The sequence below is a fragment of the Hypanus sabinus genome, chromosome 13, assembly GCF_030144855.1.
Source record: "Hypanus sabinus isolate sHypSab1 chromosome 13, sHypSab1.hap1, whole genome shotgun sequence".
NCBI lineage: Eukaryota > Metazoa > Chordata > Chondrichthyes > Myliobatiformes > Dasyatidae > Hypanus > Hypanus sabinus.
The window spans coordinates 55239149-55254581 of NC_082718.1; the positions used below are offsets into that span (position 1 = coordinate 55239149).

The 15433-nt window shown below is 42.3% G+C and overlaps 1 long non-coding RNA gene across 1 annotated transcript in view; it reads left to right on the forward strand.

The window, feature by feature from the left end:
* The window catches only part of LOC132403875 (uncharacterized), a 49470-nt gene extending 35822 nt beyond the window's left edge, over nucleotides 1-13648 (forward strand). The window contains exon 3 of the long non-coding RNA XR_009515380.1: nucleotides 13463-13648. This is a non-coding gene — a long non-coding RNA (uncharacterized LOC132403875). The remainder of the gene's footprint in view (nucleotides 1-13462) is intronic.
* The last annotated feature ends 1785 nt before the right edge of the window (nucleotides 13649-15433 follow it).

Consider the following 15433-nt stretch of genomic DNA (forward strand, 5'->3'; position numbering starts at 1 on the left):
GTTGCAAACATGATTATCCAACTTGTATGCTCCAGCAAACTCCTAACTATCTATATATAAAAAACAGAAGTACAATCCCCAGTATTGTAAACCCAATAGTCACCTCCTAGTATACTACAGTATAGCAGTATACTGTATACTAGCCTGCTCCCAAAAAGGGCACCAGTCCCACCCTGGAGTGTAATAATTGAATTGCTGTACTTAGAGGATGACCATCAGCTGGAGCTACAAAAGATAACTACCCCTTGTTTTTTGGGAAGCCACTGCCATAACCACATGTCCATAAGATACAGGAACAGAATCAGGGCACTTGGCCCATGAGTCTGCTCCGCCATTTTATCATGGCTGATCCATCCTATCATTCTGAAAGTTAATTCAACATTCTCTGGCAGGATACCACTATCGTTGTATAACTCTGTGATAAGAGCACACTGGCATAGAACTTTAGTTCCATCCTCTACTGTGCTCCATTCCCTTGGGGTTTTAAATTCCACTCAGGAAGAGAATGATACTGAAGTGTAACTGCTGACGTTACCCAATCTCAGTGATGTATTATGCACGGGGGAAGCAAGGCATTATTGTTTGCGTGTTGCGATGATAGGCTCCATCAGGCACCCATCTCTCTATTAGATAGGCTCACTCTGGTATCCCTCATCCCATATCCTCAATAGCCACATGGCTAAAGACTCTCAGCCTTTTGTCTGTACCTATCCGCTAGATTCATTAATTCTTCAGTGGATAATTTTTTGACCTCAGTTGTCTCAAAGGTGTCCATGATACCATCCACCACACATTGCTGAGCCTCCTCCTCCCCTTCTTGAGAGGAAGAAAGCAGGTGCGGGAGCGCATGATCCAAATGCAGCACCTAAATGCTGTAATTTCATTAGCTGATAAGCTATATATTCTTATCCTCCAACATTGTAGCCTGTTCTGAGTCACCAATAGTGATTCTTTCAAATAATACAGTACTGACTGAGGTACTCCACTTCATTCTTAAGAGGCATTGTAGTTTTATGTTAATGCTTTATAATTGCTGCAAACAGCCATGAATTATCCTGCCGGCTATCCTTTCTCTTGGGAAAACCCATCAATTTAAGTATGGAAACAACGTGGTGTCCCATTTCAACACCAGCGAAATCTAAATGCTCTGACCAATCTACTGGCATTCCATAATCCATCAGCAGGTTTGAGAGATTCCAAAGCCTGCACTGTTACCTGCCCACCTTGGGACTCTGCATCTCTCATACGGTGGGGGCGGCAGGTGTTCCTCTCTTTTAAATAACCTCTTAAAGAAATGCATTTCTACCTCAAAAAGCCAGACCCTGCTCATTGTAGTGTTAAAATACAATATTGAATCAGTGACTTTCAATGGGCAGAATAAGCCATGCTCCCCAAAGGAGCATGATCCTGATCAACCCACCTGATCCTGTACCTCCAGAATTTAGGATAGTGGGAGGTGTTCCAGTGTACACTGTTCAATAGTGAGGCCTCCATCAGACCATGAGTGTTGTGTCCCAGTTGTCTGGATATGTAAGCCTGGCAGTATGATATGGAGAGCAAGTGCTTGCCCGTGTAGCAAGCTCCCTCTCTCTGTGCGTCTGATGAACCCAAAGGAACAGCAGAGACTGATACAGTTTGATACAGCAGCATCAGAGGAGCTGCCAGTCAGCATTGAACTCAATGTAAGACTGCCTTAGGGATGCCACCTTCGGATTTTTCCTTTGGAATTTACTCCCTAGGCCTTTTCTGTCAATGTATATAGACACAAGGCGGCACAGGTTGAGATCAGACTTTTCCTTCTAATAGATGAGCTGCCAACCACAGCTGATGAGCCCCATCTGCCCGAAGTGACTGTTTTTAAAGTGCTAGTGACCAGCCTTTGCCCCTTCTCCTGTCAGTGGAAACAATTCTGCCGGGCTTAATAGCTGAGCCGCACATGAGGCCAAGAGCTGGACTTGGTTGTCAGAGGCTATTTGTGGTGCACGTCTTGGGGGCATTTAATGGGTAGTGGGATCTTGTCTGCATTACCACCCCTGGCTATCATAACCTTAAAGAACACTAAATCAACAATTAACTTGTAAAAGAGACCTGAATGCTATTTTGCGCTCTTAGTTGTACACTAGTACAACAGCATTTCTCTTTTGTCGAGACAGGGAAATTACAACTGGATTTTGTGTCAGGAGAAAAATACTTAAATTCGTTTAAAATACTGCTTGATGTTATCATTGTACAGTTGGTATAGTTACTCCAAGTTTCAATGTAAAGTGCCTAACTTTTGAAGTTTTGAAAAATGGCCTGCTATTTCTGCACATCCATAACTATTCCACTTTTGACACTGAACATCAGCACTGATTACCTTGTTTAAATAAAAAGCAGCAAATCTATAGTGCTAGCGTCACTTGTTGATGTGGAAGTTATAAATATAGAATGTGAAGCATCCACTTCATAGACTCTATGACAGCAAACAAATACTGTGACCCATTTCAGGAGAATATTGATAGCTCTAGTGCCTTCATTATTCAGGCAAGACTGACTGATGTTCGTATTTGCGTCCATTAGTAGAACTCAGAATGTAATAACAGCAGAATGGAATGAGCAGAAACATCACTGAAAGGTATGAGAGCCTCATTTTAAAATGAGAGGTGCTCTGAAATATTTCTTTAGACGGGTTGAATCTTTTTTTTTGTGCACAACACTGGCCAAAATGATAAAGTTTGAATTAGTGTGGTAGGTCTTTTACAAGAGAAAGGAAGACTTTTTTTTTAAGAGAGTGAGGTTAAATGGGATAGCACTAAAAGCTGGGGTCTGGGATGTCAATACGTTATTAAACTTCACCCTTTATATTCATTGCAGCTTACACACCAAAATACCCTCAGTGACCTCTTTATTAGGTACTTCCTGTTTGTGGTCTTCTGCTGTTGTACTCCATCTACTTCAAAGTTCTACGTTCAGAGATGCTCTTCAGCACGCCACTGTTTTAACACATATTTATTTGAGTTACTGTCACCATCCTGTCAGCGTGAACCAGTCTGGCTGTTCTTCTCTCACCTCTCTCATTAACAAGGTGTTTTTGCCCTCAAAACTGCCCCTCACTGGGTGTATTTTGATTTTTGCACCACTCTCTGTAAACTTTGGAGACTGTTGTATGTGAAACTCCCAGTAAACTTTGTGGCTGCACAGCTGGCACAAAGTCTGGCCCTGTGGCTCTGAAGGGTAGGGAAAGGAAGAAGGCAGCAGTAATAGGGGACTCTATAGTCAGGGGATCAGACAGGCGATTCTGTAGACACAGGAAAGAAACATGGATGGTAGTTTGCCTCCCAGATGCCAGGGTCTGGAATATTTCTAATCGCGTCCAAGGTATCCTGAAGTGGGAAAGAGAACAGCCAGTGGTCATGGTACATATTGGTACCAACAACATAGGTAGGAAAAGGGAGGAAGTCCTGAAAACAGACTACAGGGAGTTAGAAAGGAAGTTGAGAAACAGGGCCTTAAAGGTAGTAATCTCGGGATTACTGCCTGTGCCATGCGACAGTGAGTATAGGAATAGAATGAGGTGGAGGATAAATGCGTGGCTGAGGGATTGAAGCAGGGGGCAGAGATTCAGATTTCTGGATCATTGGGACCTCTTCTGGGACAGGCATTACCTGTACAAAAAGATTGGGTTGCACTTGAATCCAAGGGGACCAATATCTTGGCAGGAGGTTTGCCAAGGCAGTTGGGGAGAGTTTAAACTAGAATTGCCGGGTGTGGGAACTGAACTGGAGACAGAAGAAGGGGCAGTTGGCTCACATATTGAGAAAGCTTGGAGACAGTATGAGAGGGAGGATAGGCAGGTGATAGAGAAGGGAAACACTCAGACCGATATTTTGAGATGTGTCTATTTTAATCACGAGGTTTCAATGAAATCCCCCCTCATTCTTCTAATCTCCAGCAGGTAGAAGTGAAGAGCCATCAAACAATTCTCATTCTGAAGCCATTCGTTCCCAGAATCATTCTCATGAGCCTCATCTGAACCTCTCTGGTACCAGCACATCCTTTCTCAGATACTTCCCAAATATTGATTGACATCTCCCTAGTGCAAGTGGTTTAGATGGGATAGAGATTGTTGGTGTGTTCAGGAAGGTTTCTTGACAAATATGTAGATAAGCCTACAAGAGGAGAGGCTGTACTCGATCTGGTATTGGGAAATTAACCTTGTCAGGTGTCAGGTCTCTCAGTGGGAGAGCATTTTGCAGACAGTGATCACAATTCTATCTCCTTTACCATAGCATTGGAGAGGGACAGGAACAAACAAGTTAGGAAAGCGTTTAATTGGAGTGAGGGGAAATTGAAGCTATCAGGCAGGACCTGGGAAGCATAAATAGGGAACAGATGTTTTCAGGGAAATACATGGCAGAAATGTGGCAAATGTTCAGGATATTTGCGTGGTGTTCTGCATAGGTACAATTCCAATGAGGCGGAAAGGATGGTAGGGTACTGGAACCCTGGTGTGCGAAGGCTGGTGAAAATCTAGTCAAGAAGAAAAGCTTATGAAAGGTTCAAAAACCTAGGTAATGATAGAGATCTAGAAGATTATAAGGCTAACAGGAAGCAGCTTAAGAATGAAATTAGGAGAGCCAGAAGGGACCATGAGAAGCCTTGGCCAGCAGGGTTAAAGAAAATCCCAAGGCATTCTACAAGTATGTGAAGAACAAGAGGATAAGATGTGAGAGAAAAGGGCCAATCAAGTATGAGAGTGGAAAAGTGTGTATGGAACGGATAAGATAGTTGAAATACTTAATGAATACTTTGCTTCAGTATTCACTATGGAAAAGGATCCTGGTGATTCTAGGGATGACACAGTGGATTGAAAAGCTTGAGTATATAGACGTTAAGAAAGAGGATGTGCTTGAGGTTTTGGAAAGCATCAAGTTGGATTAGTCTCCAGAACTGGACAAGATGTACCCCAGCATACTGTGGGTGGCAAGGTGGGGGGAGATTGCTGAGCCTCTGGCGATGATCTTTGCATCATCAATGGGGATGAGGGAGTTTCTAGAGGATTGAAGGCTTGCAGATGTTGTTCCCTTGTTCAAGAAAGGGAGTAGAGATAGCCTAGGAAATTATAGACCAGTGAGTCTTACTTCAGTGGTTAGTAAGTTGTTGGAAAAGATCCTGAGAGGCAGGATTTATGAACATTTGCAGAGGCATAATATGATAAGGAATAGTCAGCGTGGCTTTCTCAAAGGCCGATTCTGCCTTACCAGCCTGATTGAACTTTGAGGATGTAACTAAAAATGTTGATGAAGGTAGAGCAGAAGATGTAGTGTATATTGATTTCAGCAGTGCACTTGACAAAGTACCTCATACAAGGCTTGTTGAGAAAGTAAGGAGGCATGGGATCCAGGGGGACCTTGCTTTGTAGATCCAGAACTAGCTTGCCCACAGAAGGCAAAGAGTTGTTGTAGACAGATCATATTCTGTATGGAGGTCAGTCACTAGTGGTGTGCCTCAGGGACCCCTTCTCTTTGTGATTGTTATAAATGACCTGGATGAGGAAGTGGAAGGATGGGTTAGTAAATTTGCTGATGACACAAAGGTTGAAGGTGTTATGGATAGTGTGGAGGGTTGTCGGAGATTACAGCGGGACATCGATAGGATGCAAAACTGGGCTGAGAAGTTGCAGATGGAGTTCAACCTAGATAAGTGTGAGGTGGTTCATTTTTGTAGGTCAAATATCTGATAGACTATAGTATTACTGTTGGCAGTGTGGAGGATCAGAGGGATCTTGGGATTTGAGTCCATAGGACACTCAAAGCTGCTGCGCAGGTTGACTCTGTGGTTAAGAAGGCATTTAGTGCATTGGCCTTCATCAACCATGGGATTGAGTTTAAGAGCGGAGAGGTAACGTTACAGCTATATAGGACCCCGGTCAGACCCAACTTGGAGTACTGTGCTCAGTTCTGGTTGCCTTACTACAGGAAGGATGTGGAAGCTATAGAAAGGGTGCAGAAGAGATCTACAAGGATGTTGCCTGGATTGGGGAGTATGCCTTATGAGAATAGGTTGAATGAACTCGGCCTTTTCTCCTTAGAGCAACGTAGGTCGAGAGGGGACCTGATAGACGTGTATAAGATGATGAGAGGCATTATTTGTGTGAATAGGCAGAGGCTCCCCCCCTCGAAGGCTGAAATGGCTAGCATGAGAGGGCACAGTTTTAAGGTGCTTGGAAGTAGGTACAGAGGAGATATTGAGGTAAGTTGTTTTTTTTTAAAACCGCAGAGAGCGGTGAGTGCGTGGAACGGGCTGCCAGTGACAGTGGTGGAGGTGGATACGATCGGGTCTTTTAAGAGGCTCCTGGATAGGTACATGGAGCTTAGAAAATTAGGGGGCTATGGGGAACTCTAGGTAATTTCTAAATTAAGTACATGTTCGGCACAGCAATGTGGGCCAAAGGGCCTGTATTGTGCTGTAGTTTTGCTATGTTTCTATGAAATCAGCACTTTTTGAGATACTCAACCCACCCTGTCAGGCACCAGGATTCATCCCACCACTTGGATCATATTTCTTTCATATACTAATGATTGGTCTGAACAACAACAGAGCCTCTTGACCATGTCCTTTATGCAATGAGTTGCTGATCAGATATGTGATTATCGAGCAGGTGTGAAGTTGTACCTAATACAGTAACCACTGAGTGTATGCTGTGCATACACACTATACTGGTTTTTACAACTGGCCAGATCAAGTGATGTTGGTTATTTCCTTCACACATAACTAGTCTGTCAGAAGCACTGTCAGTAATGCCAATGATCTGTATGTTCTGCTGACTTTTTATGGTTGAACAAATGATAAGAGACTAGCTCATTAGTCTGGCATAGTCGTTAAAGATGGAGACTATAGCAGAATGTCACAAATTATAACCATTGCATTTTCAGCCTGAGTTTGGGATGCTACCTTGAGGATCCTCCGGAATAATTGTGGAGAACGCATGGTCTTTTGTTGCTGGTGCTGACTACCAAGGGAGGAAGAGTAAAAATCTGTCCTCTGGGAATGAATGACTTCTGTGACTTCTACACTACAATGTTGTGCTACAGACTGTAATCATAGAACCATAGAACATTACAGCACAGAAGCAGGCCTTTTGGCCCTTCTTTGCTGTGCCAAACCATTTTTCTGCCTAGTCCCACTGACCTGCACCTGGATCGTATCCCTCCATACACCTCTCATCCATGTACCTATCCCAAGTTTTTCCTAAATGTTAAAAGTGAGCCTGCATTTACCACTTCACCTGGCAGCTCATTCCACACTCCCACCACTCTCTGTGTGAAGAAGCCCCCACTAATGTTCCCTTTAAATTTTTCCCCCTTCACCCTTAACCCATGTCTTCTGGTTTTTTTCTCCCCTAGCCTCAGTGGAAAAAGCCTGCTTGCATTCACTCTATCTACACCCATCATAATTTTATATACCTCTATCAAATCTCCCCTCATTCTTCTACGCTCCAGGGAATAAAGTCCTAATCTATTCAACCTTTCTCTGTAACTCAGTTTCTCAAGTCCTGGCAACATCCTTGTAAACCTCCTCTGCACTCTTTCAACCTTATTAATATCCTCCCTGTAATTCTGTGACCAAAACTGCACACAATACTCCAAATTCAGCCTCACCAATGCCTTATACAACATCACCATAACATTTCAACTCTTATACTCCATACTTTGATTTATAAAGGCCAATGTACCAAAGCGCTCTTTACTAACCTATCTACCTGTGACACCACTTTTAGGGAATTTTGTATCTGTATTCCCAGATCCCCCTGTTCTACTGCACTCCTCAGTGTCCTACCATTTACCTTGTATGTTCTACCTTGGTTTTTCCTTCCAAAGTGCAATATCTCACACTTGACTGTATTAAACTCCATCTGCCATTTTTCAGCCCATTTTTCAGCTGGTCCAAATCCCTCTGCAAGCTTTGAAAATCTTCCTCACTGTCCACTACACCTCCAATCTTTGTATCATCAGCAAATTTGCTGATCCAGTTTACCACATTATCATCCAGATCATTGATATAGATGACAACTGACAATGCACCCAGTACTGATCCCTGTGGCACACCACTAGTCAAAGGCCTCCACTCAGAGAAGCAATCCTCCACTACCACTCTCTGTCTTCTCCCATTGAGCCAATGTCTAATCCAATTTACTACCTCACCATGTATACCTAGCGACTGAATCTTCCTAACTAACCTCCCATGCGAGACCTTGTCAAAGGTCTTACTGAAGTCCATGTAGGCAACATCCACTGCCTTCCCTTCATCCACTTCCCTGGTAGCCTCCTCAAAAAACTCTAGTTAAACATGACCTACCACGCACAAAGCCGTGTTGATTCTCCCTAATCTGTCTATCTAAATACTTGTAGATCCTACCTCTTAGTACTCCTTCCAATAATTTACCTACTACCAACGTCAAACTTACCAGCCTATAATTTCCCAGATTACTTTTAGAACCTTTTTTAAACAACAGAGCAACATGAGCTATCTTCTCCAATCCTCTGGCACCTCACCCATAGATACCGGCATTTTAAATATATCTGCCAGGGCCCCTGCAATTTCAAAACTAGTCTCCTTCAAGGTCTGAGGGAATACCCTGTAAGGTTCTGGGGATTTATCTACTCTGATTTGCCTCAAAGTTGCAAGCACCTCCTCCTCTTCAATCTGTATAGGTTCCATGACCTCACTACTTGTTTGCCTTACTTCCATAGAGTCCATGCCAGTTTCCTTACTAAATACAGACAAAAAACCCATTTAAGGTCTTCCTCATTTCTTTTGGTTCTATACATAGTCGACCACTCTGATCTTCAAGAAGACCAATTTACTATCCTTTTGCTCTTAATATACCTGTAGAAGCTCTTTGGATTATCCTTCACCAAACTCTCACTGACAGTCTATGAGACCACAAGATATAGGAGCAGAATTAGGCCATTTGGCCCATTAAATCAAACATGATCAAATGATTCATTATCTCGCTCAACCTCATTCTCCCGCTTTCGTCCTGTAACTTTTGACACCCTGACTAATCAGAACCTATCAACCTCCACTTTAAACATAGCCATTGACTTAGACTCCTCAGTCACTTGTATCAATGAATTCCACAGATTGACCACCTTTTGGTAAAGAAATTTCTCCTCTGTTCTGAAGGAACATCTTTGTAAAGTGAGACTGTGCCCCCGGTCCAAGACTCCTCCACTATTGGACTTACTGTATCTTCTCCATATTCACTTTATTTAGGCCTTTTGATATTTGATACATTTCAATACCATTCTCTCTCATTCTTCTAAACTCCAGTGAGTACAGACCTGCAATTCTGATCCCTCCTTATTCAAAGACTATAACCTTTGCAGACTCTCCAGCCAGGGGAAACAATTGCTCAGCATTATGTTGCTATGTAGCAGTTTCACTCAGAAAATATCAGCCCATTCCATTTCAATCTCCTCAATCTAGAAAACTGTTGTAATCCTGCCTCAGTGAAATATGAATCTGAGATGGGAACCACAGCAAGATTGGTATGGTCTTTCTTGGACCTTTACAAACATACTCATTCATTCCAGTGCCCTTGAAATAATGGAGCACATGCCATTTTAAAATCAAAGTAAAATACATACATGTCACCATCTACAACCTGAAAATTCATTTTTATTTCAGACATTTACAGGAAAATAAAATACAATAGAATTTATGGAAAATTAAACAAACACTGACAATCAATGTGCAAAAGAATACAAATAGTGCAACTAAAAAATATACTGAGAACACGAGTTGTGGAGTCCTTGAAAGTGACTCTAGGCTGTGGAATCAGTTCAGAGTTGCGGTGAGTGAAGTTGCCCACTCCGATTCAGGAGCCTGATGTTTGAAGTGTAGTAACTGCTCCTGAATGTGGTGGTGTGGGACCCAAGTCTTCTCTACCTCCTGCTCAATATAATAGTGAGAAGAAAGCATTGCCTGAATGGTGGGGGGTCCTTCATGTTTGATGAAGCCTTTTTGTGGCTGTGCTCCTTATAAATGTGCCCTTTGGTGGGGGGGGGGGCGCTTTGACTGTGATAGTCTGGGCTGTATTTTGTAGACTTTTCCATTCTTGTGCATTGGTGTTTCCATTCCAGGCTGTGATGCAACCAGTTAGGATACTTTGTAGGCATCCATTAGTCTCGATAGACCATGGATTTACTCCTTGGAAAGTTTCCAGGGCGCAAGACTGGGCAAGGTGTTTTTATTTTTTTAAATGAATGACCGGCAGTTGCCCAAGCTGCAAGTCTCCCCTCTCCACGCCACCAATGTTGTCCAAGGGAAGGGCATTAGGACCCATACAGCTTGGCATCGGTGTCGTTGCAGAGAAATGTGTGGTTAAGTGCCTTGCTCAAGGACACACATGCAAGCCTCAGCCAAGGCTCGAACTAATGACGTTCAGATAACTAGACGAACGCCTTAACCACTTGGCCACTCACCAACACTTTACTTAAACTGATATTTTAAACTGTACATCTATAGATGACATACCAAATCTACACACACTTCTAAAAAGGCAGAGGCAATCTAGTGCCTTCTTTGCAATGGCACCGATGTGCTGGTCCAAGTAGTTTAAAGTTCCTGAGCCACTACCTCCGATCCTCTAATGAGGACAGGCTCATGAACCAGCTTCTGTCATAAGGGGAGGGGGGCACTAGGACCGGACCTAAATGCAAGACACAGTCACTGAAGTACTGGGAACTGGACTGGACTAGAGTTAGGGATGGGACAGGACACAGACTAGGAGCTGGGACAGGAACAGACTAGGCTAGGAGTTCGGGTAGGAAAGCGGGACCAGGACAAGGAACTGGGAACTAGGAGTGTGGGCTTGGACTTGAACCCAGAGACTGGAAAAGGACCCAGAACCTGGGCCTTGACTCAGGCTTGGACCCCGGAACTAGGTGAGAACATGACATGGCTACAGGACTGGACATGGCTTGGGTTCCTCGAGACTTGGCTGCCAGACTAGGCGGGGCTTGGGTTCTTCAAGGTTTGACTGCCGGACTAGGCATGGAACTCCTGAACAAGACAAGGCACATGGACAGGAAAAGAACCCCAAGCCTTAACTTGATCTTGAGACACCGGAACACGGAGCCCCGGTGTCGAGAGGGACACGGAACAGGGAGCCCTGGTGTCGAGAGGGACACGGAACACGGAGCCCCGGTCTCGAGAGGGACACGGAACACGGAGCCCCGGTGTCGAGAGGGACACGGAACACAGAGCCCCTTTTCAATTATCTCGTGGTACGAGACAAGGTTGTCCCTTAAGTCCTTTATTATTTAATATCGCATTAGAACCTTCAGCCATTGCTATTCGGGAATCTCCTAATATTTTTGGTATTACCCGTAATGAGAAGTTATACAAGTTATCACTTTATGCTGATGACTTGTTGTTATATATTTCTGATCCTGACAGGTCTATTCCCGCTATTTTATCCTTGTTGGCTCAATTTGGTAGTTTTTCTGGTTATAAACTAAACTTGGATAAGAGTGATTTATTCCCTTTAAACGCGCAAACTTTATTGAATGACAGGATACCATTTAAAGTTGTTACTGATAACTTTATCTATTTAGGTATAAAAATTACCAAGAAATATAAAGATTTATTTAGACTGAATTTTTTTTACCTATGCTCCATCAAATTTAACAACTTACTACAAGATGGTCTCCCTTATCCTTATCATTAGTTGGTCGGATTAATGCTATTAAAATGATGATTTTACCGAAATTTTTATATTTATTTCAAGCTTTACCAATTTTTATTCCTAAATCTTTTTTTGATAACATTGATTCAAAAATTTCCTCATTTGTGTGGCAAAATAAAAACCCCAGGTTAAGTAAAAGGCAATTACAAAAATCTAAAAAAGATGGTGGTTTAGCTTTACCTAACTTTAGATTTTACTATTGGGCGAATAATATTCGTAACTTAATATATTGGAAATTAGATTTGGATTCACCATTGTGCCCACAGTGGGTAAATTTAGAATGCAATGAGGCACAGGGATATTCTCTATTCTCCGTTCTTGGTTCTTCTCTTCCTGCTGATTTAGTTAAATTCAATAAACAGATATCCAACCCTGTTGTCAAACATACATTACGAATTGGGTTTCAATTTCGTAAGTTTTTTACTCTGAAAAACTTTGTTCTTGATAGCCCTATTTTACTTAATTTTTTTTTCAAACCTTCTTTGACAGATCAAGCTTTTAGCATATGGAAAAGGAAAGGTATAAAATGTTTTCGTGATCTTTTTTTTGAAGGTAGTTTGATGTCTTTCGACCAACTTTCCAACAAATTTAAGTTACCTAAATCTAATTTTTTTAGATATTTACAAATCAGAAATTTTTTACATAAAGTTCTACCATCCTTTCCCAATTCAACTTCAATGGATTTTTCAGATTTGATTTTGACCTTAAATCCTTGTCAGAAGGGATTAGTGGCTTTTATTTATAATATGATTATGAAGATACAACCAGAAATATCAGGTAGAATTAAACAAGAATTGGAAAAAGAACTTCAATATAATATATCAACAGAAAAATGGGAAAAAAATTTACAAATGGTTAATTCTTCTTCTATATGTGCTAAACATGCTTTAATACAATTTAAAATTGTACATAGAGCTCATATGTCTAAAGATAAGCTTGCTCGATTCTATTCTCATATTAACCCTCAATATGACAGATGTCATTCAGATGTGGCTTCATTGACCCACATGTTTTGGTCATGTCCCACTTTACATAACTATTGGAAGGACATATTTGCTACCATTTCCTCAATTTGGAATATCGATTTATAACCTCATTTTATTACTGCAATTTTTGGTATACCAAATGAGGATGGTAATCAGTTTTCCCCTTCAATTAGACGAATGATTGCTTTTGTAACATTAATGGCCAGAAGGTCTATATTACAAAATTGGAAAGAAGTAAATCCTCCTACCACGTTTCAGTGGTTCTCTCAAACTATTTCTTATCTGAGCTTGGAAAAAATTAGAAGCACTATTTTTGACTCATCAATTAAATTTGAAGAAACTTGGGGACCGTTCATTCGACATTTTCATATGAATTAATTTGGCCTCTTCCAGACCTTCTCTCTGTTTATTCTTGTTCTGGTATGGAGTTCCGGAGTTTTTGACACTATCATATACATATAAACTGTTATTATTGCCCATGTTAGTCTAGTTTAGTGTTTTTTTTTCTCAATATATATTTTTTCTTGTATTTTTAATTTTTTTTTCTTTTGATGATTATTCTTATTTTTTTCATATATAATTATTATAGGCTTGATTGATTAATGTACTATTTTTTTCTGTTGATATTTTAATAGGATATTGTTATCTTATTATTAATTTAATTTAATTTCAAGTCTATTGCACTTATAACCTATTCATTATTATGTTATGGTTTTTTTTATGTATGAAACTCAATAAAAAGAGTGAAAAAGAAAAAAGAAAGAACGCGGAGCCCTGATGTCGAGAGGGACACGGAACACGGAGCCCCGGTCTCGAGAGGGACACGGAACACGGAGCCCCGATGTCGAGAGGGACACAGAACACAGAGCCCCGGTGTCGAGAGGGACACGGAACACGGAGCCCCGGTGTCGAGAGGGACACGGAACACGGAGCCCCGGTGTCGAGAGGGACACGGAACACGGAGCCCCGGTCTCGAGAGGGACACGGAACACGGAGCCCCGATGTCGAGAGGGACACAGAACACAGAGCCCCGGTGTCGAGAGGGACACGGAACACGGAGCCCCGGTGTCGAGAGGGACACGGAACACGGAGCCCCGGTGTCGAGAGGGACACGGAACACGGAGCCCTGGTGTCGAGAGGGACACGGAACACGGAGCCCCGGTGTCGAGAGGGACACGGAACACGGAGCCCCGGTCTCGAGAGGGACACGGAACACGGAGCCCCGGTGTCGAGAGGGACACGGAACACGGAGCCAAGACCCTTCCTTAGGAACAGGACTTGGGGCCAGGAGTCATACACAGAAAACAGATACAGTTCCTAACACAAGGTAGCAGCAAACAACCAGACCTACCTTGCAAAGGCATGGACACAGAGACAGTTTTATCAGATTCCTCCTTCTTCAGCCCTTTATCTCTTTCACCAATCATCTTCCCAGCTCTTTACTTCATCCTTCCCCCTCTCCCAGTTTCATCTATCACCTACTATATAGTATTTCTTTCTCCCCTCCCGTCACCTTCCGTCACCTGAGTTCTCATCACTTTTTTCAATCCTGATGTAGGATCTCAGCCTGAAACGTTGACTGCTTACTCGTTTCCATAGATGCTGCCTGGCCTGCTGAGTTTCTCCAGCATTTTGTATGAATTACTTTGATTTCCAGCATCTGCAGATTTTTTCTTGTCTGGAGTACAGGATTGAACCTGACCACTGGAACTATGAATCAGCAGCTCTCCTGGTTGCACCATGGTACCCTGCCAAATTATTGACTCTAGCACTTTCTAATGATAACCTAATTTTTGTGTATTCATCTAACAATTTGCTGTTTTGCAACTTGTTGCGGTCATTCAAGAAATGTGAAGATTTTAAAGATAAGCTTTATTTATAACATAGACATTGAAACATACAGTGAAACTGCGGAATATTGGTAGCTTGGGTTGGCTATTTGGAAGTTTGGTTGATTGACGAGCTTGGCGAACCGTCACAGTTGCTCACAAACTGACTGCAAATTTGAGGAGGAACCTACCAAATCTCAAAGCGCAACAAAGTGTGACTGATAGATCAAATGTTACCTACAAAGTCCGGTGTAGTGACTGTGACAAGTACTACATTGGTCAAACAGGAAGAAAGCTATTCATTAGGCTACACAAGCATCAGCTAGCGATCAGAAGGCACAACCCATTCTCGCTAGTATCAGCTCATGAAGGTGAAGAAAGACACCATTTCAACTCTACGACAGCCAGAGTCTTGACTCAAGTAAGAACATGAAAAGAACGAGAATTTCTCGAAGCATGGTTCTCTACAGAAGGATCCATCAACAAACACATCAACGTAAATCCGGTGTATGGACCCTTATGGGAAAAGAGAAACAACAACGTCAACGATCAATGTAATCTCAGAGTCTGGACAGTGGAGCAAATGCTTCCAACGGAGCTCCCTCAAAGTTAGCCAATGAGAATTTTATACTGTTCACTGTGTTTTCAACCAGCCAAGCAGATCATGACATCTAGTCAGTATCCATTCGGACCCTGGAGGAGTATATAAATTGGAATTCTGAGGAGACAATGCCCTCAACTGTGATGGCTTCTTGATTGGAATATCTGCAAGCATTTTGCCAAGCTCGGCGATCAGCCAGACCTCCATACAGTGAAATGCGTTGTTTGTGTTAAATCAAATCAGAGTGCTGGGCAGCCCACATTCACTATGCTCCCGGTGCCAA